The following is a 22,620-nucleotide window of genomic DNA, read 5'->3' on the forward strand; positions in this document are numbered from 1 at the left end:
GCCTCATTCACTGCCATCCATCAATACTACCTGCTTTTGGTCATGCAGGTAAACCACAAAAGCATGATAAAAGTAAAACATGTACGACAGTGGCCTTTACAGTGACATTGGGAAGCTCAATACAAGTTTTTATTTTATTAACATTTATTTTAACAGGGAAGACATATTGAGACCTAGGTCTCTTTTCCAAATGTGTCCTGTATAATACAACATAAATATACACATACTGTACACATGAAAAAAAAACTGTTATGCTGATGAAGGAGGACCCAAAAGCGACGAAATAGAAACAGAGTCTTTATTCCAGTCTTAGACAAAAACGATACTCCTGATATATCTAAGGTAAAAACAAAACAGGAAAACTGAAATCCTCTCGTCAGTAGAGATGAACGACTGGAGACGCGACCACTAGACACCTGCTCACACGCAGCATCTGATGAAGGCAAAAACACGATAGGGCGGAACAAGGACACAGAACAGCAAACATCAAACAAGAATCCGACAAAGACAGAAGCAGAAAACAGAGGGAGAAATAGGGACTCAAATCAGAGGGCAAAATAGGGGACAGGTGTGAAAGAGTAAATAAGGTCGTTAGGAGAATGAGAACCAGCTGGGAGCAAGAACGGAACGATAGAGAGAGAGAGCGGGAGAGGGAAAAAGGAAGGAGGAGAGAGAGGAAATAGAAAGAGGGAAAGAACCTAATAAGACCAGCAGAGGGAAGCACAGGGACAAGACATGAAGATCAAAGACAAAACATGACAGTACCCCCCCACTCACCAAGCGCCTCCTGGCGCACTCGAGGAGGAACCCTGGCGGCGACGAAGGAAATCATCAATCAACGAACGGTCTAGCACGTCCCGAGATGGAACCCAACTCCTCTCCTCAGGACCGAAACCCTCCCCCTCCACTAAGTACTGGTGACCACGTCCCTGAGAACGCATGTCCATGATCTTCCGTTCCTTGTAAATAGGTGCGCCCTCGACAAGGACGGGAGGGGGGGAGGGAAGACGAACGGGGGCGCGAAGAAAAGGCTTGACACAAGAGACATGGAAGACAGGGTGGATGCGACGAAGATGTCGCGGAAGAAGCAGTCGCACAGCGACAGGATTAACGACCTGAGAGACACGGAACGGACCAATGAACCGTGGAGTCAACTTGCGAGAAGCTGTCGTAAGGGAAAGGTTACGAGTGGAAAGCCACACTCTCTGACCGCGACAATACCTAGGACTCTTAATCCTACGTTTATTGGCGGCTCTCACAGTCCTCCCCGCTGACGAAGGCAGACCGGTAATAAAGTCTAAGGCGATCTGAGACCATGGTCGAGAAGGAATGGGAAGCGGTCTAAGACGACCGGCAGGAGAAGAGTTACCTGACTTAGTCTGCGCGCAGTCCGAACAAGCAGCCACAAAACGGCGCGTGTCCCGCTCCTGAGTAGGCCACCAAAACCGCTGGCGAATAGAAGCAAGCGTACCCCGAACGCCGGGGTGACCAGCTAACTTGGCAGAATGAGCCCACTGAAGAACAGCCAGACGAATAGAGACAGGAACGAACAGAAGGTTACTAGGACAAGCGCGCGGCGACGCAGTGTGAGTGAGTGAGTGCTTTACCTGTCTCTCAATTCCCCAGACAGTCAACCCGACAACACGCCCTTCAGGGAGAATCCCCTCGGGTTCCGATGGCGACAATCGATGAGAAAAGTAAGCGCAAGGATGGACCTTATCGTCAGACTGGAAGCGCTGGGACAGAATGGCTCCCTCGCCCACCTCTGAAGCGTCAACCTCGACAATGAATTGTTTAGTGACGTCAGGAGTAACAAGGATAGGGGCGGATGTAAAACGCTTCTTGAGGAGATCAAAAGCTCCCTGGGCGGAACCAGACCACTTAAAGCAAGACTTGACAGAAGTCAGAGCTGTGAGAGGGGCAGCCACTTGACCGAAATTACGAATGAAACGCCGATAGAAATTAGCGAAACCGAGAAAGCGCTGTAACTCGACACGTGACTTAGGAACAGGCCAATCGCTGACATCCTGGACCTTAGCGGGATCCATCTGAATGCCTTCAGCAGACAGATAATCATCGAGAGCCTTACGTTCGGGAGCCGACAGAGAGAATAATCTACCCCGAGGAGAAGTGGTCCCCGGATGGAGATCAATACAACAATCATACGACCGGTGAGGAGGAAGAGAGTTGGCTCTGGACCGACTGAAGACCGTGCGTAGATCATGATATTCCTCCGGCACTCCTGTCACATCACCAGGCTCCTCCTGAGTAGAGGGGACAGAAGAAACAGGAGGGATAGCAGACATTAAACACTTCACATGACAAGAAACGTTCCAGGAAAGGATAGAATTACTAGACCAATTAATAGAAGGATTATGACATACTAGCCAGGGATGACCCAAAACAACAGGTGTAACAGGTGAACAAAAAATCAAAAAAGAAATGGTCTCACTGTGGTTACCAGATACTGTGAGGGTTAAAGGTAGTGTCTCATATCTGATACTGGGGAGAGTACTACCATCTAAGGCGAACATGGGTGTGATCCTCCCTAACTCTCTGAGAGGAATGTCATGTTTCCGAGCCCATGCTTCGTCCATAAAACAACCCTCAGCCCCAGAGTCTATCAAGGCACTGCAGGAAGCAGCCGACCCGGTCCAGCGTAGATGGACCGACAAGGTAGTACAGGATCTTGATGGAGAGACCTGAGTAGTAGCGCTCACCAGTAGCCCTCTGCTTACTGATGAACTCTGGCCTTTAACTGGACATGACATGACAAAATGTCCAGCAGAACCGCAATAGAAGCAAAGGCGGTTGGTGATTCTCCGTTCCCTCTCCTTAGTCGAGATGTGAACACCTCCCAGCTGCATGGGCTCAGTCTCTGAGCCGATGGAAGGAGATGGTCGAGATGCGGAGAAGGGAAACCCCGTTAACGCGAGCTCTCTTCCACGAGCTCGGTGACGAAGATCTACCCGTCGTTCTATGCGGATGGCGAGTGCAATCAAAGAGTCCACGCTGGAAGGAACCTCCCGGGAGAGAATCTCATCCTTAACCTCAGCGTGGAGTCCCTCCAGAAAACGAGCGAGCAACGCCGGCTCGTTCCAGTCACTGGATGCAGCAAGAGTACGAAACTCTATAGAGTAATCCGTTATGGATCGATCACCTTGACATAGGGAAGCCAGACCCCTGGAAGCCTCCTTCCCAAAAACTGAACGATCAAAGACCCGTATCATCTCCTCCTTAAAGTTCTGATAAACGTCAGAACACTCAGCCCTTGCCTCCCAAATAGCTGTGCCCCACTCCCGAGCCCGCCCAGTAAGGAGTGATATGACGTAAGCGATCCGAGCTCTCTCTCCAGAGTATGTGTTGGGCTGGAGAGAGAACACAATATCACACTGGGTGAGAAAGGAGCGACACTCAGTGGGCTGTCCAGAGTAACATGGTGGATTATTAACCCTGGGTTCCGGAGACTCGGAAGACCAGGAAGTAGCTTGTGGTACGAGACGAAGACTCTGAAACTGTCCTGAGAGATCGGAGACCTGAGCGGCCAGGGTCTCAACGGCATGACGAGCAGCAGACAATTCCTGCTCGTGTCTGCCGAGCATTGCTCCCTGGAACTTGACGGTAGTGTTGAGAGAATCCATAGTCGCTGGGTCCATTCTTGGTCGGATTCTTCTGTTATGCTGATGAAGGAGGACCCAAAAGCGACGAAATAGAAACAGAGTCTTTATTCCAGTCTTAGACAAAAACGATACTCCTGATATATCTAAGGTAAAAACAAAACAGGAAAACTGAAATCCTCTCGTCAGTAGAGATGAACGACTGGAGACGCGACCACTAGACACCTGCTCACACGCAGCATCTGATGAAGGCAAAAACACGATAGGGCGGAACAAGGACACAGAACAGCAAACATCAAACAAGAATCCGACAAAGACAGAAGCAGAAAACAGAGGGAGAAATAGGGACTCAAATCAGAGGGCAAAATAGGGGACAGGTGTGAAAGAGTAAATAAGGTCGTTAGGAGAATGAGAACCAGCTGGGAGCAAGAACGGAACGATAGAGAGAGAGAGCGGGAGAGGGAAAAAGGAAGGAGGAGAGAGAGGAAATAGAAAGAGGGAAAGAACCTAATAAGACCAGCAGAGGGAAGCACAGGGACAAGACATGAAGATCAAAGACAAAACATGACAAAAACAGGCATGGGAAGCACAAATAAAACATCACAAATCACCCAAAACAGTTACATTCCTCCACAAATAAGTCCCCAATCAATACTTGAAATTGCTCGAACGGCACCAGAACATCAAGATGAAATGTATTTATAAGTTTGTTCCAGCAACACAATTCATTAAAACTAAAAGCAGATTTGCCTAGCTCGGTGGAGACCCTAGGAACATCAAGAGTTAACCAATCCTGTGAACGGTTTAGGCAATTCAGGTGTCTATAGGTCAACAGCCAAATTTGATAAGAAGGAAGTTTATGAAGTAGGGCCTTGTAAACAAAATGGCAGTAATGTAGAGATCTACGGGTCTTTAGCAAAGTCCAGCCAACCTTTTGATGCAGTGATGAGTATCAAAACTGTCGCCTGTAACAAAACGAAGGGCACTATGGTAGATGGAGTAGTAGCAGCTGCACCTTGATAAATAATATCACTATAATCAAGAGGAGATAAAAAGGTTGACTGAATAATCTGCTTCCTACTGCTTTGAGAAAGGCACGATCTGTTTGTAGAAATAGACAACTATAAACCTTAGCTTCTTAACCAGCTAATCTATATGTTTTTTAAAAGTCAAATCCATATCAAGTAGTTATTGCAGGAACACATTCAATTGGAGAACCATCTAATGAGTGAACAGTTAATTAATCTGAAACATTCTTACGAGAGTTAAAAAACAACATTAATTTCGTTTTGCCCGTACTAAGCACAAGTTTTAAATCAGCAAGGCATTCCTGCATAGCTATACAATCTGACTGTAGTTTAGACACAGCCAGATCAAGTCGGGGCAATAGCATACATAACAGTATCATCCGCATATAGATTATTTTTCATTTTTTTTACAGATTGACCAATGCTATTTATATAAATAGTGAAGAGAACAGGTCCCAAAATCAACCCCTGTGGTACACCTTTATGCACTTCAAGAAATTCAGACTTAAACCCATCAATCACGATGGCCTGAGTTCTGTCACTAAGATAATCATAAAACCATGAACAGGCGTTAGAGCTCAGGCCTATCGAGGACAATTTATTCAATAAAATAGCCTGACCAACAGTATCAAAAGCTTATGACAGGTCCATAAATAAAGCAGCACATTTCATTTTAGCGTCTAAAGCATGAACAATAGTGCTATGTAATAGTAATAGTGTTATTGTCACGTGTGCTCCCTCTCAGGCTGCTGGTGATGGCGCACACCTGTCATCATCGTTACACGCACCTATCACTCACCTGGACTCCTTGATTAACACCCCTATATATGTCACTCCCTTTGGTTCCTTCCCCAGGTGTCATTGTTTCTTGTCTGTGTGCTGTTCGAGTTTCTTGTTTTGTATTTAGTTGCGTTTATTTATTAAAACACTCACTCCCTGAACTTGCTCCCCGACTCTCAGCACACTTGTTGCACCTATGCCCAGGTCTAAACCTACAAAGGTGTACATTTACCAAGAATTTGAGAATCTTAGCTCGACAAGGAAGCCTTGAAATGAGGCCACAATAATTATGATCACTACTATCCCCACCCTTATGGAGTGGCAGCATCGGAACTGATTTCCATATTTTTTGAATATTTCCTAATAACAATGTTAAATAAAACAATGTGGGTTATTGAGCCAACAATGCACACTTAATGTCACGTTCGTGTGGAGAGACGGACCAAAGTGCAGCGGATGTTGAGTTCCACATAATTTATTAATAAAGTGAAACTTAGCAAAAAACAATAAATCAATAAACTAACAACGAAACGTGACTACGTGGTGCACATGCACAAAACACAAAATAATATCCCACAAAACAGGTGAGAACAGGGAACCCTTAAGTATGATCCCCAATTAGAGACAACGATAATCAGCTGCCTCTAATTGGGAACCATACTCAATCCCAAAACATAGAAACAAAATGACTAGAACACCCCCCTAGTCACACTCTGACCTAAACATCATAGAGAACCAACGGCTCTCTATGGTCTGGGCGTGACCAGGATCCAATTGGTCGGCACCTGTGGATTTCTTGTTGTCGATTGCTAGCAAAGCATCCAGGACTTATATTTCTGTAAATAGCCGAAACTAAATGCTTTGACTATAATTTCTCTGATCATGCAGCAAGTTTTCCTTATCAGCATCCACCCCAATATCATTGTGAATAGGCTTAGAAGTTATTTCAGAGATAGTCCTCTGAAATAAAATGATGATTAAATGCATCAATGATGTTTTTTTTTCCGTAATGAGGCCAGTGTCTGAATTAATTTGTTGTGACAGAGAGGAGGAAGTAGAACCCTTCAGGGATTTGACAGTTTTCCAGAATTTTGCCCGGTTCTCATTACAATCTGAAAGAGCGGTTACATAATAATCAGATTTAGCCTTTCAGATTTTTTTACACAGTGATTCATCAGTTCAGTTTTCCAGTCCGGGCCTATGCCTGTGTTCCTGGCCTTAACCCAAGCATAATACATTTCATGAATGACTTCTGATAATTCCGATCTACCTTTAACCCTTAATTTTTGGAAGGGAGAATGTTATCCACAATAGTACTGAAGACATCTGCAAAAAGGCTCAAAGCTAAATCAGGTTCAGGGACAGCAGAAATAAAGGTTGTGTAAAAAAGCCTGTTCACTGAAATGTTTTAAGTTCCTCTTTGTGATGACACGAGGCTTAGATTTTTGTATTCTCACACATAACACAAACAACTGGACAATTATCACTAATGTCTTGGTTGAAGACACCAGTAGAAACATATTTATCTGGTGTATTCATTCAAATAAGATCAATCAGAGTTTAGAGTTTACTTGAAGGGTCTTTAGGTTTGGGCCGTGTAGGCTTAGTCACCATCCGGGTTAGATTTAGATCATTACACGTGTTTTACTGTAGATTGTCTGAAGCCTGCATTTCCCAATCACAATGCAGGTCACCCAGAATAATAACTTCTGATTTCGTAAAAGAAGGCAACCAACTAGTTAGCCGAGGGGGGACGGTAACCCCTATAACAGTTATAGATACGTTTTCCCCCAGACAAAGGCTTAAAGATGCAAGGGAAATGGATTTCAGTAAAGAGACAGAGAAATTATTTTTTTTATAAAAATGGCCACTCCACCACCTCTACCTTCTACCCTGTAACCTTCAATATTAATATCCAAGTCCAGAATGTCCCCAGAGATCCAAGTTTCAGTCAGTACCAGAATGTCCGGATTTGTCTGCATAGCCCAGATCTTAATGTAATCCAGTTTAGGAAGTAAGCTCCTAATGTTCAGAATCATCAAGTCCTTTACAATTCTTTAAGTCACATGCAAGCAAGCTACGTTCAATAGGCAGTTGCGGGCCCTGTCTCATGGTTGATATTGATATACTGTAGTTGGTATGGCTATAAGATTGCATAGAACTACACCATTTGGTCTATCCCTATTAGTATTAGAGGAAGGACAAGACATTTGAATTACTTTTCCAAGGTTAGCACCATAAGGCCTGAGGCCACAGCCAATGTCAATATGAGGATCTCTCAGAGTAACCAATGATAGAATGTTATATTTGGTTGCTATCGTGCAACAGCCCACGCCCCCTATACGTGATTTGAAAACCGAGGCGGTATTCAAGTTTATGGAATTCACATTTGAACTAAAAGCACTGGGTGAGCAGACCACAGTGGGCTCCTATTTTGAGCTAACAATAGCAGATCTAAGAGTGGAGTTCAAACAAATAGGTACAAGATTACAACTGACGACACCCCTGGCAGTATAGACAACAGTACGACGATATCGCTTAGAGAAGATTATTGCCTGAGCGGGCTTTGGTCTGTCTCTGAAGTGACAGCTGAGGTTTTCTAACAGAGGTGTACGTTCTCTTTGATCTTTAGCATTACAGACCATATCAACAGGGCATTGTGCATAATGCCTTACTATGCCAGGCCACATCTGCTTAGTAACAGCAAACAACACAGCAGTAACTCATTAGACCTCTCAAGTGATTAGAATATTTAGAAACCCCCAAGAGCGACAGAGAACAAATTATATGATAACATGAATGGAAATGAACTGACTGAACTATTGTCTTTATCAAAGCTTTATAAAAATTCACATAGGGGTGTTCTTTTCAGATAAATAGCCAGCTTAGCCTATAGCTCAAGGGGAATAATTGTGCTGCACCTTCTAAACATTATATTGTGAAACAAATTAAGGAGAATAAACAGTATTCAGTGAAAGTAATGAGCTTCTCTTGCTCTAAGGTGTGTGGGGGGGGGGGGGGGGTTGAATGCATCACAGACAAAATCAAAGGGGTAATATGGAGATATACTTGGGGGACATTAGAATGCTCATATAATGTGAGGATGGTTACACAGAAGAGGATGGAATATAGGAAACTAGAATTGAGCTGTTTAACTCAGGGGCTCAACTCATCATCCACAATTACAGCCTGGACTGACAGTTGGACCACATGCAAAATGTGATCCCTTCCAATATATAAAAACATGATGGATACCGATTATTACAAATAGATGATACCTGTAGTATTTCTGTTTTGGCTGAGGTCTGCTCATAGTTTCTCATTTGGTGGGACATTTGGATGACATTCTGGATGAGCTCCAGTATTTGCCTACTCAACTGAGGAGAGGAACAGGGCAATGTGCCATAGAAGGGCTAGGGCCCAGATGGTCTCTGAACTTCAAATGCCATATGTAAGAGGCTCAAGTCCTGTGGTATGTGAAGGTTGGCACTCTGAATTTCTGGTGAGTAATAGGATGAAAAAGGAAAAACATTAACGATATGAAGGAATTGTGGAGGAGACCAACAATGTTCTGTCAGGGATCAAACATCACCTGCCGCCTATCTATCAAAGATTGTTACAAAAACTGACAGCTGAGAAAACTTCTTTTCACATTATTCCATTCAAGTGGGTTTTTGCATATTTTTTTATAAGGTTGTCCATTCCACCAGGATTGGCATTGTGCTAGTTAATCACATAAATAGCAACAATGCTTCCAGTTTCCAAATGTAGAAAAGGGGTAGGTAGGCCAACAATATAACGGACAAATCTGATCTTTGGTCCTATGTTCACTCAGAATACATAACCAAAGAGACGGCCACATTGGCAAACGATGCCTTGCGGGAGGGAACACAGTCATTAATATTTAAAAGGATTCCAAGAGAAAGGAGACAAGTACTGGGGAGTGCTCTCTCATTTTGCTTTAGCTGAAGCCAAGACAATAAGAGCTAAGGACACTTTAGGCACATAGAGACTACCCTGGCATGGCATAGTCGTATGTGTATTCCACAGGTTCTATTCCTGTGTCAAGAGACTGAGTTCTCCTCAAACAACCTAGTTGACAAGCACAGCACAGTTCTTAGTGGGGGAAAGAGTGTTGCGAAAATCTAAATTTGATGATTGTAATATTCTGCACTACAGCATTTGTTGATGGGTTTTGTTCAAAGCAATGTAGCCTAAGGGTTGAGAACAAAGCATGTATTTCCCTTGGTAGCCTAGTCGTTTGCATTCATATTATGCTGTCCAACATTGTAGACATACATACTCATCCAGCACCAGTACCACTAAACTCATGTTGTCAATACGTAACTAGTGTAACTAGTGCACCAGCAACTGCAAGTGCATTTTTAAGGGTTACATGAAATGCATTCAATAGGGCCGTGCCAAAAAATCTAATCAAAGGAAAGAAAAACCTGCTTTGAAGAAACCCTCTCTCTATAAATAATAGAAAGATTAATATAAATTAATTGATGTGACTCCAATCCCATTTCCAGTTCATTAGGATCAAGACAGATTTAATTGTCTGACTGAGGACGAGCAGATGTTGTTGTTTGTTTGTCAACGCTACAGGGGCTATAATACAGGGTCAGTGCACAACTTCTGTGAGAAAATTATTTTCTTGAGAAATATGTATATATATATTTTAATATATATGTTTTTACATTCTGATTCTTCAGGGGGGTGCTGCAGCACCCTAAGCACCCCTACTTCCTACGGCTATGTGATTGACTCACATTCCGCAGCCAAATCAAAGAGGTATTCCATCCACATATTGGCACAATGCAGCCTGCAGAGGGTCAGCTGTTTACTCACCCGCACCTGCCCACAATTGCTAATAACCCATCTGCAAACCCCTGCTATGTGTGATAAAGTGGAAATCTGAGGCCTGCACCCGACCCTAACCCGCTAACATAGAAATTGCGCTGTAGGCTAGTCTAAGCAATTTAACAATATTTTGACAGGGGGTGCATGATTTTTTGTTGTTGCCTGATTTTTATATTTCCGACATTTTGGTAGGCTATTTGTTAGTCAACTTGTCTATAATTAGGTACATGTCGCTTATACTGTATGTTGCCCTAGAAGACTAAATAAACCCTTGCTCACCAGATTGTCATAAACCGATATAATGAATGCTTCAATCTGCACTGAAAAAATATATAAATGCAACATGCAACAATTTCAAAGATTTTACTGAGTTACAGTTCATATAAGGAAATCAGTTAATTGAAATACATTTATTTGAGTTGAGTTTGAGTTTATTTTTACAGGGACAGTGCACATTAATCAACGTTTCAGTAAAAGTGCCGGTTTTAGCCAGCCGGCTAATTTTCAACCGCAGTCCCTGGGCAGGTTATTAAAAACAATTACAATATAGACAATAGCAACATAGAACAAGACATAGCATACAGACACATCAACATAGGACAAGCAAGACGTAGCATACAGACAGAGCAACATAGAACAAAAAGCAGCAAGACAAAATTCATAAAAGCAACAAAGTGTTTCCACACCTCACAAGTTACAGACAACAGACATGGAAAGCGGCAACACACAGCTAGGGACCATGTTCACAAATCTGATTGACCTTTAGCCATGTCTTCAAGCATTTTGTGAAAGTGTGATATGTGGTGCAGTTATGTGTGTCTGATGGCAGTGTATTCCAGACATGGGAAGCTCTCACAGAAAAAGCGGATTTACTAAAGGTGCTTTTCCTTAGGGGAACTACACAGTCACCTCTCATGGTAGACCTTGTGGATCTGCTGCCATATGTTTGGGTTTTCTGTTTAACAAAAATACTGAGTGGAGGGGGAGCCAAGCCATTTAGGATCTTGAATACAAGACATGCATCGGTGTATTGCACAAGATTTTCCCAACTCAGGAGCTCATGCTTTCTGAGGATGTGACAGTGATGATGGCTATTGGGCTTCCTATCAAGCACTTTGAGAGCCTGTTTGTAGACAGACTGAATAGGTCTTACTGTTGTACAGCAAGCTTGGGCCCAACTAGTCAAGCAGTATGTTAAGTGGGGGAGTATCATAGATTTGAAGTACAGTTTTGCTACCTCTGTAGTCAAACAATTTCGTATAAATCGGAAATTAGCTAGGTTGAATTTGGTTATTTGAATTACCTTTTTCACATGCTTTTTAAAAGAGAGGTTGGAATCAAGTATGATGCCAAGGTACTTAAAATCAGATACCACCTGGAGCTTCTCCCCTGACACATTTGACCCTAATCTATGGATTTCACATGACTGGGAATACAGATATGCATCTCTTGGTCACAGATACCTTAAAAAAAAGTAGGGGCGTGAATCAGAAAACTAGACACATCTCCTTGCATAGAGTTGATCAGGTACTAGATTGTGGCTGTCCCATTCCTCTTCAATGGCTGTGCGAAGTTTCTGGAAATTAGTGCGAACTGGAACATGCTGTCGTACACGTCGATCCAGAGCATCCCAAACATGCTCAATGGGTGATATTTCTGGTGAGTATGCAGGTTATGGAAGAACTGGGACATTTTCAGCTTTTTACGGTATCTCTGTGCATTCAAATTGCCATCGATAAAATGCAATTGTGTTCATTGTCCGTAGTTTACACCTGCCCATACCGTAATCCCACCGCCACCATGGGGCACGCTGTTCACAACGTTGACATCAGCAAACCACTCACCCACACGACGCCATACACGCCATGTCTGCCATCTGCCCGGTACAGTTGAAACTACGATTCATCCGTCAAAAGCACACTTCTCCAGGGTGCCAGTGGCCATCGAAGGTGAGCATTTGCCCACTGAAGTCACGATGCTGAACTGCAGTCAAGTCAAGACCCTGGTGAGGACAAAGAGCATGCAGACAGTTGGACGTACTGCCAAATTCTCTAAAATTACATTGGAGGTGACTTATAGTAGAGAAATGAACATAAAATTCTCTGGCAACAGCTCTGGTGGATATTCCTGCAGTCAGCAGGTATTTTAGAGTGGCCTTTTATTGTCCCCAGCACAAGGTGTACCTGTGTAATGATCAATCTGTTTAATCAGCTTCTTGATATGCCACACCTGTCAGGTGGATGGATTATTTTGGCAAAGGAGAAATGCTCACTAACAGGAATGTGATCAAATTTGTGCACAACATTTTAGAGAAATAAGCTTTTTCTGCATATCTGGACGGTTCTGACTTAGAATATGTGGACAACTACAAATACCTAGGTGTCTGGTTAGACTGTAAACTCTCCTTCCAGACTCACATTAAGCATCTCCAATCCAAAATTAAATCTAGAATCGGCTTCCTATTTGGCAACAAAGCATCCTTCACTCATGCTGCCAAACATACCATCGTAAAACTGACCATCCTACCGATCCTTGACTTCGGCGATGTCATTTATAAAATAGCCTCCAACACTCTACTCAACATATTGGATGCAGTCTATCACAGTGCCATCCGTTTTGTCACCAAAGCCCCATATACTACCCACCACTGCGACCTGTATGCTCTCGTTGGCTGGCCCTCGCTTCATACTCGTCGCCAAACCCACTGGCTCTGCTAGGTAAAGCCCCGCCTTATCTCATCTCACTGGTCACCATAGCAGCACCCACCCGTAGCACTCGCTCCAGCAGGTATATCTCACTAGTCACCCCCAAAGCCAATTCCTCCTTTGGCCGCCTTTCCTTCCAGTTCTCTGCTTCCAATGACTGGAGCGAACTGCAAAAATCACTGAATCTGGAGACTCATATCTCCCTCACTAGCTTTAAGCAACAGCTCTCAGAGCAGCTCACAGATCACTGCACCTGTAAATAGCCCATCTGTAAATAGCCCATCCAACTACCTCATCCCCATACTGTATTTATTTATCCTGCTCCTTTGCACCCCAGTATCTCTACTTGCACATTCATATTCTGCACATCAATCACTCCAGTGTTTAATTGGTATATTGTAATTACTTCGCCACCATGGCCTATTTATTGCCTTACCTCCCTTATCTCACCTCATTTGCACACACTGTATATATACTTTTTCTACTGTATTATTGACTGTATGTTTGTTTATTCCATGTGTAACTCTGTGTTGTTGTATGTGTCGAACTGCTTTGCTTTATTCTTGGCCAGGTCGCAGTTGTAAATGAGAATTTGTTCTCAACTAGCCTACCTGGTTAAAAAAAGGTGCATTTTTTAAAAAATTTAATAAAATATGGGACTTTTCTGGGATATTTTATTTCAGCTCATGAAACATTTGTTCAGTATAGTTGACATCTCTGTCATCTTCTTTCGTAGAGCAAAGATACTTAGGGACCTTGGAGAAAATGCCATAACTAAAACAATATGGAAAAATTTTCTTTGCAAAATGTCCAGATGACATTAGTTTGACCGGTTGTATTGAAACAGAAAGCTGTGAAAATGACCCAAAATGTTTCTGATAAGATTTCAGTATGGCTTGGATGCATATTTTATGTGGTTGTAATACTATCATGATTTTGCCTACATTTGGTATCTCATTTCACTGCAAGAAATGCTTAATTTTGCAGTATTAATATTAAGGCTATGTGAGAGGTTATAGACCTACAGGCAGCGTCCAGATTTTAGTGTCCACTAACCCATCTGAACAATAGAATACAGTTCCATTAAATTTCATAATTTGAAGTCCCATCTTTTGACTGTCACAATCATCACACATAGACTTAACATCGCCGGCACTGCTATCATCCTCTTTTACCACTTCACCAAACATGACTTTTCTGGCCCTCCCTTCTCTTTATTTTCAACTCTCACAGCTTTTCTCACAGCTTTTCTCTTACTGAATTAAACCCTAACATTGTCCTTTTTGCCTCCATGGATTGACAACTTTGTCTGCCCGTTCTGAAAAGCATTTGGCGATTTGCATGTAGGCTACTTGGCGCACATACAGTTTTGCCCTAAAGCTTAGGCTTATGCACTAATGCCAGATAGCCTCAATGTAGCCTATAGATAGAAATTGCACTAGAATTATACACTTATGGATTTTTTAAGGTATTGTTTTCTCTTTACTCAAACCGCCCACCACCCACCAGCCCTTCATCCACACAATATTTAATGACCCTAAACCTGTCTGTTGTGATATGTGGGTTATGAGTCAAACAGTGCATCACTACAGTCTAACACAAAGGTGGCCATTTTGAAAGATACATAAATCCCCTTTGACTACTTTCTGTAATACCTGATTATGGCACTCAGATAAGTTGGTTGTAACAATAAAATGTGTATTTTTAAGAACACTTCCACTGTCCTACCAAGAGTTACAATATCTTTCATCTTCAGTTTGCTCCATTGTTCTTGCATCTGCAGGCAAGGTAGCAACAGCACTTTCTAACCAACCATAATGCTAGCCCACTGGGCACACCACATAATTTCAGCATGGACATTTGGGTAATATTTAGTTGAGGTATTGATCAAAGTTTGTTAAATCCCCAATGTGTTATCACTATGTTTTCAACCATCTAAAAGCACAACCAAATTCCAATGGAAAACCAATGTCAGATATTTGGTTTAGTTGTCATCTGAATGTGTAATTACTGTGCTTTCAACCATTTAAAAGCACAACAAAGTTTGAATGGAAATACAATGTCAGATATTTTGTATTTACAGTATACAACAACTTAATGTGTTATCACTGTGCTACATCTAATAGCGCAACCAAATGACCTGGATTGCATTTGAGATTACATTAAAAATGAAATATTACTGCAAGTGATCAATGCTGTTCAAGATTCTGTGCAGATTTTTAAAGCAATTGTGAAGATTTCCACAGACCTGTGACCTGCATGCTATCTTGAACACGTTTGCTTTCTATGATTACATAAGAAGACATTTATAGTTACAGTAGGCTAATCTCAAAATGTAGCCATGGATGTGTTACTCATTTTAAGGTTGAATAAATACTGTTTAATGTATTACAAAACAATATAATTTAATTGTGTTTAGTTGGCAACGTAACCAAATATAAACTTTTAAAGGATGTCTAATGCTTGGATAGTTTTATTTTAGCCACTGGCTTAATCCTATTTTTAATCCTATCCTAATTTTTTGGTTTAGTTGGAGATGTGAATCCAACATATCATTTATTAACTTGTTCATTTGTTACTGTACTGCAAAAGTGATATTGAATTGTGTTTGGTTGTCAACAAATTCCACTTTGTCTACAAATGTATGATTTACATATTGGATTCATGTCTCCATCTCAACCAAGAATCAAAATTAAAGAATAACACTAAATTAAATCAAACTTTATTTAAAGTGCATTTAAAGTTTGATACGATTTGATTTAGTCCTATTCTTTAATCCAACATATAAATCCAACATATAAATTATTAATTTGTACAAACTGGAATTGAAGTCAGACTAAGTCCGTGGCACAGATGGCACTGTCCAAGAGAAGATACATCTCCTTCAAATGTTGATATTTGGTTGCGTTGACAACCAAACACAATTCAATATCCAGTTTGTCTGCAAATTAATAATTGATATGTTGGATTCATGTCTCCATCTCAACCAAAATTCTAAGTTAAAGAATAGGACTAAATCTAATGACTTTAAATGCACTTCAAATAACGTTTGATTTGATTTGGTGTTTTTTATTTTATATTTGGTTAAGATGGAGACGTGAATCCAACATATTAATGATAGACTTGCAGATTAAATTTGAAATCAACCAAAGCTTGAAACCCTAGGCCTATATGTATTGTCTATTTTTAGTTGAACCCTGGGTTGAATTGAAACTGTCACACCCTGATCTGTTTCACCTGTCTTTGTAATCGACCATCTTCCCTATTATCCCCTGTGTATTTATACCTGTGTTCTCTGTTTGTCTGTTGCCAGTCCTGCTTTTCCCCAGTCTCTCTTGTTTGTCAAGCCAACCAGCATTTTTGTGTCAGCTCCTGCTTTTCCCCAGTCTCTCTTTTCTCGCCCTTCTGGTTTTTGACCCTTGCCTGTCCTGACCCAGTACCCACCCGCCTGACCACTCTGCCTGCCCCTGACTCGGAGGATGCCTGCCATCCTGTTCTTTTGCCCCTGTTGCTGTAATAAACATTGTTACTTCGACACGGCCTGCATCTGGGTCTTACCTTGATTCCTGATAGAAACAATAGCTGTTGATGACTTTGCAAATGCTATAACGATCTAAGTAGTTTCATTGATGATATATGACTTATAAAGTATAGTTACATTTAATTTGCTAATTTGCCCTTTGGAAGGACTTCGATAGCAACAGTCAATATATTTAGATATTAAGAGGTCTCTCAATAATCACTCTCACGATAGCACATTGGTAGTAGTCAGTGACAAACATAAAAGTTGGGCTTGGTTAAAAAACCCTGGATGGGAGGCCAAATCAACAGCTGAAGATCAACTCTCCAGTAGGAGGTGCTGCCAAGGCTATCATTTGTATTTTATTTTCTAGTATATAACATTGAAGATCTGATGTTGTTTCAAAGGTACAAATTCAGCAAAATTTCAACTGAACTTTATATGAATCAACAATATTGGAACAATATGCCTCAGTTTAAGGAAGGACACATCCAAAACAAATGTATCCATAATTAATAATAGTGGCCAGCCATACTGTGTTATTAAGTAACCTTATTTTCACAAAATCTGCTGGATTGGATCCAAAGCCTAAAAAAATGGTTAGCACTGGTGTAGAGAGCAGCAATGGTGGGAATGGAAGGATTAGATTTCAGGAGATCAACTGTGCAAGGAGGTCAAGCTGACAGCTCCATCTGCTTCCTTATCAAAACACAGACAAATAGTTGTAGGATGTCAGAGGAGTCTCTAGTAAAGTGCATCCGTGAATAGCCAGTGTGTGTGTAGGTACTCAGACAGATTTGACAGGAGGTCAGTTTAGAGGTTAACAAAATGCAAAAGTATGATCAAACCTGATGTGCTTAGATTCCTGGATCATTCTTCCAGGGCACATTCTGTGCTACTTCTTTAGTGTTTCAGTATTTAACTCACCTGTCGTACCTTTGGGAAACGAACCTTGCAAAATTACTTCCACTGGTGTGTTTAGATGATGGCATAATCTGTGGTGCAAATGGTATGTGTTATCTATAGTATAATCAAGGTGGAAAGTTACTCCAAGTCAAGGGATAACAACCGTTATAATAACTCCTGGAACCATGAAAGGTTATAGTCAGTAACCACAGTCCATTGATGTTGTAGCAGGATACCAAAGAGTCTGAGAGCAGTATACGCTGGGAAGGTGACGTCTATTTCCACCTCCACTTCCCTGTCCACTTTTTCGGTTTTTGACTGAACTTGAAGTTAGCACTGTCATGGCACTGTCCAGGGTTCTGAATGACAAGTGATTTCCGCAGGCTAGTTAGATGTCTTCATTGTACCTGTGGCTTCCACAATGTAAGTGACAATAGATGTGTTTACTAAGGATTGTCTTACAATGCTCTGCCTTATTGAGTCTGTGGCTTGGCACCAGACCCTAACTAAGATGAACTTAGCCGGGGCTATTTTGGCTGCACAGACCTCCGTTGACCCACTTCATCAGCATTCAGTGTGAGAAGCTAGCAAGCCTCCCATTCAACCGCATCAACTCTTCATTATCAGCGTGGATTAAATCCAAAACCCTTTACAACTCTACACACAGCCTCACAACCAGTGTCGGTTTAAGAAATAATAGGCCCCCAAAAATTTGATTTTAAAAATGCTTTCATATTTTCCCCATCAATTCGTAAGTGTCTGAATCTCACCTGAGAAATCATCCAAGCGAGGGAAACAGCTCCCCTCTGTCTCAGTATGTGTAGCCCATGTACCTGATGCTGTCTGGACCAAAAGAGTATGACATGTTGTCCTGTAGCATTTGATTGATTGATGCCAGCAAGAGCTTGGCCTCCATTTATAAAACAAATTACATAGGAATTAGCCAATCAGTGTTGAGCTGAGCTCAACTGTGGATTATACTGGTGCAGCAAAACGCCACCTGAGTGAGGCAGTTTGGATTTGGCTTCACACCAATCAAATCACATCCTAAGCAAAACCTAGTTTTAATTTCTGGTCTGCTTGTGTTGATGTCCTGCAGTAGCTAGCTTGCTAAATCGGCCATTTCATAAGCCATGGATGGAGATGGGGATTTGAACCTGTTTGAACTTGTTTTGACTTAATTCTCTGTACAAGCCCATGATAATGTTGGCGATTCTGATTTAACCATAAATTCATATGTTGTGCCACTGTACTGAGACGATTGAAGTTCAATATGTAGCCTAGATGTAGACTAGTAGGCTTATATTAACTAGCTAGCTAACTTAGCTGGTTCATTGTTGCCCATGCAAGGAAGTTAGGATAGCAAGCATTTTAGCTAGGTAGTCTAAGACAACAAAAACTAAAAGCTTACTGTATGACAGAGGGTGAGTCAAAGTTTTTATTTATTTAAATTTTTATTTTTTTTACTTGCGTGTACCCGCACGCACACACACAAACACACAAACACAGACACACACACACAGAGGCAGAAATCAGTTCCATGGACAGCCACATCATATTTAGCAACATTGATTGGACTAAATTGTTTTTGGTATGTTTAAGTTTGTTTTCAGTGTACTAAACTGAGTATATATAGTCTTGTTGATTTGATTATGTTTAAATGTTTAAGATGAAACGAGGCTGAAATAGCGGCGGCAGTGCTCCGATTTACTTTGTGCTGATTTGCGGTAAGTCTGTACTTCTAAATTAGTAGTTTAGTAACTTTCTTGACCATGTTCAGGTCATGTAACTGTTTGTTACATGTAATATTTGCTTTGCAGATTTCACCGGGCAGATGTTGCTCTCCGGTTTTGGGATGAAACAAATCTATGTGCACTTGAATTTATTCCACCACTGCGTGACTGTCTTTTTGCTGTCTCTGCCTTATTGTATGTCACGGTGGCGTATGAACGAATGGGTTACAGAACAAACAACGCAAATATCACAACAAAGGTTGTAAAATGTATTTTTTACTGGCTTGGCTTAGCTTCCTCAGTGATTTTACCCACGCACCGCTACTGACACTGATGATGAAGATGAAGCCATAGGCTACTACTCACGGTGATGGCTGATGTGCATGTCTTGGCAATAGCCTATCTCAAGATGAGCTACTTTGAAAAGCAGTGCTGCTGTTCGCAAAAAAATTAAATCCATCTTTTGGTTCTACAGACAGATTAGTCTTCTCGATTCAGCAGTAGGCATTTGTTTTCCATACTGTACGTTTCCCCAGCGATTGTATTTCCAAAACGTACAGCCGCAACCAACCATAGAAATATAATCCATAGATGGCAGTTCCCATTCAAATCAGGACTGGCAGCCATGGCTAGTGTACCCATTAGTTCAATAGTCAAATTGTCAGGGTAAGAGGTTCCAAAACCCTTCTATGGATTATACACTCTTCGAAAAAAGGGTTCCAAAAGTGTTCTTTGGTTTTCCCCAAAAGAGCAACCTTTTTGGTTCCAGGCAGAACCCTGTTTGGTTATAGGTACAAACTTTTTGGGTAACATGAAGAACCCTCTGTGGAAACGGTTCTACTTGGAAGAAAAAAAGGTTCTACCTGGAACCAAAAAGGGTTCTTCAAAGGGATCTCCTATGGGGACAGCAGAAGAACCCTTTTAGGTTATAGATAAACATAAACTCTTAGAAAAAAAGGTAACCACCAGTCAGGAGGATACAGACAGCTCAAGAGCTATGATATGCAGAACAAAATATATATATATATAAAATAAGCATAATGACTCTGTTTTAGGTATTTGAAAAAGGCTAAATTCTCTAACCACCCCAGAGCCATCCTCGCGTTCTTTTTGTACCCTCAGATTTTTGGGGTGCATGATGTCACTGATAGCAGTAGCATTGCCAACCCAAGCCTGTCAGATTTCTGACAGTCATTACTGAGCTGAAAATGGGTCTAGTCTCCGTGGAGAGTGGGAGAGCTCTACACTCTAAAACAGAGGAAAATGTGTCTGCGACCGTGCTAGGGCTTTTGGGACAGTTTCCTCTCCGTGCTACACCTAATTATAATCTGTAGCAGACAAGGGAAGCGTTTCATTTGAGATGGTTCAAATGTGCCCAGAAATAAGCTTTTGGAGAACAGGAGTTGTAAGGAGAAATGGCAATTGTAAACTTAATCTTACACTGTAAGGGAAATTACTATTAGAAATTGCAGACAAAGACATGCAGTCTAGTTATGCAATGTGATATATTGTATTGCACACTGAGTATACCACACATTAGGAACCCCCCTCCCCCACACCCAAAATGTGTTGGAGGATGGACTCTACAAGGTGTCGAAAGCATTCAACAGGGATGCTGGCACATGTTGACTCCAATGCTTCCCACATTTGTGTCAAGTTGGCTGTATGTCCTTTGGGTGGTAGACCATTCTTGATACACACAGGAAACTGTGGAGCGTGAAAAAACAGGTGTCTTTAATGTTTTCTATACTCAGTGTATATTGATATGTGTCTACAATTAATATTGAGCACACATTCTATTCTTAAATATGTGATCTATGATATAAGGGATCGATCCCCCGATTTATTCAGTGGGGCTCAGAAGGGAAACGTTGCTTTACATTATGCTAGATAATAATACTAGCATTTAAATAATGCTTAGAAAAAAGGTTTCCAAAAGGGTTCTGCGGCTTTCCCCATAGGATAACCATTTTTTGATATCAGGTAAAACCCTTTTTGGTTCCAGATAAAACTCTTTTGGGTTCCATGTAGAACCCTCTGTGGAAATGGTTGTGCATGTAACCCAAAAGGGTTTTACCTGGAATCAAAAGGGTTCTACCTCTCACTGGGCGCATACTGGTTGGGACACTTTCCTCTTCGTGATACATCTAATTATAATCCGTCATGTGTTGCTGCCATGTTGTGTTGTTGTCTTAGGTCTCTCTTTAAGTCTTTCTTAATTGTTGTGGTCGCTCTCATCATGATGTGTGTTAAGTCCTACATTTTTATTTTTAAACCCAGCCCCCATCCGCATAGAAGGAGCCATTTTGCCTTGTGGTAGGCCTTCATTGTAAATAAGAATTTATTCTTAATCGACTTGCTTAGTTAAAAAAAGGTTAAATATATAAAACATGTTTAATCAGTGCTGACGTTGAACCAACGTGGAATAGACTTTGAATTGATGTCTGTGCCCATTGGGCTGGAACCAAACGGGGTTAATCTCCTATTGGGACAGCCGAATAACCCTTTTAGGTTCTAGATAGCAATTTTTAATAATTGTGTATGGCTTCACAGATACGAGATGGCTTCATTGATTCAAAGTATAGGGTGTACAAGCATTTTTTGTATTTTGCATATTTTTTTAGATCAGCTTTAATAATTCAGATTGTGGGTTCCATCGATGTAACTGTCCACATCATTTCCAATCCCCCATATATATTTTTTGTAAATATATATACAAATATTTGTTGTATATTCTCCCCTAACCCTACTACCCCTCCCCTAATTGGCGTAAACTAATAGACCACAACACTTAGCCATCTATTTCCAGCTTATACAGTACATAGTATGTACATTTTATGGACACAGCATATTTTACAATAGTTATCTTCTGTTTGTTTTTTAGTTCCATCCTACAGCTACCCTCAACACCTCCAAGCATTATTCAAAAGGAGCTAAAGCACAGATAAACCTACTCTATGCTGTTGTACACTTCCCTCAAAATAGCCCTGTGAGGAGGGCATTTCACTACTATTCTCTTATTTTAACATTTACACCATGTACATTAGTTAATTCATGTTCATCAAACAAAATGTCTTAATGTCACCTTAGATGATTTGCCACTGATTTTTTTTCCTTCTGATACTTGTCTTGGGTTCACTAGTTTCCTAGCAACCACTTTAAGACAATATTTTGTGTTACTTGTGTCACCATGACCCAGTTTTCTGGAATAATTCAAGGTGGTTAAATGTAATTTGCAGGATCAATTTAAACTTAGAATATCTATTGAATTCCAAAAACTTGTACAAATCTTCTGTTTGAAAGGTACCAGGAGTTGGATCAATTCTTATCCTTTACACAATAATAGAGTAATAAAACATAGACTAAATGTACAAAACATTATGAACACCTGCTCTTTCCATAGCCAAGTGAATCCAGGTGAAAGCTATGATCCCTTATTGATGTACTTGTTAAATCCACTTCAATCAG

This window comes from Salvelinus fontinalis, chromosome 4 (genome assembly GCF_029448725.1).
Source record: "Salvelinus fontinalis isolate EN_2023a chromosome 4, ASM2944872v1, whole genome shotgun sequence".
Lineage (NCBI taxonomy): Eukaryota > Metazoa > Chordata > Actinopteri > Salmoniformes > Salmonidae > Salvelinus > Salvelinus fontinalis.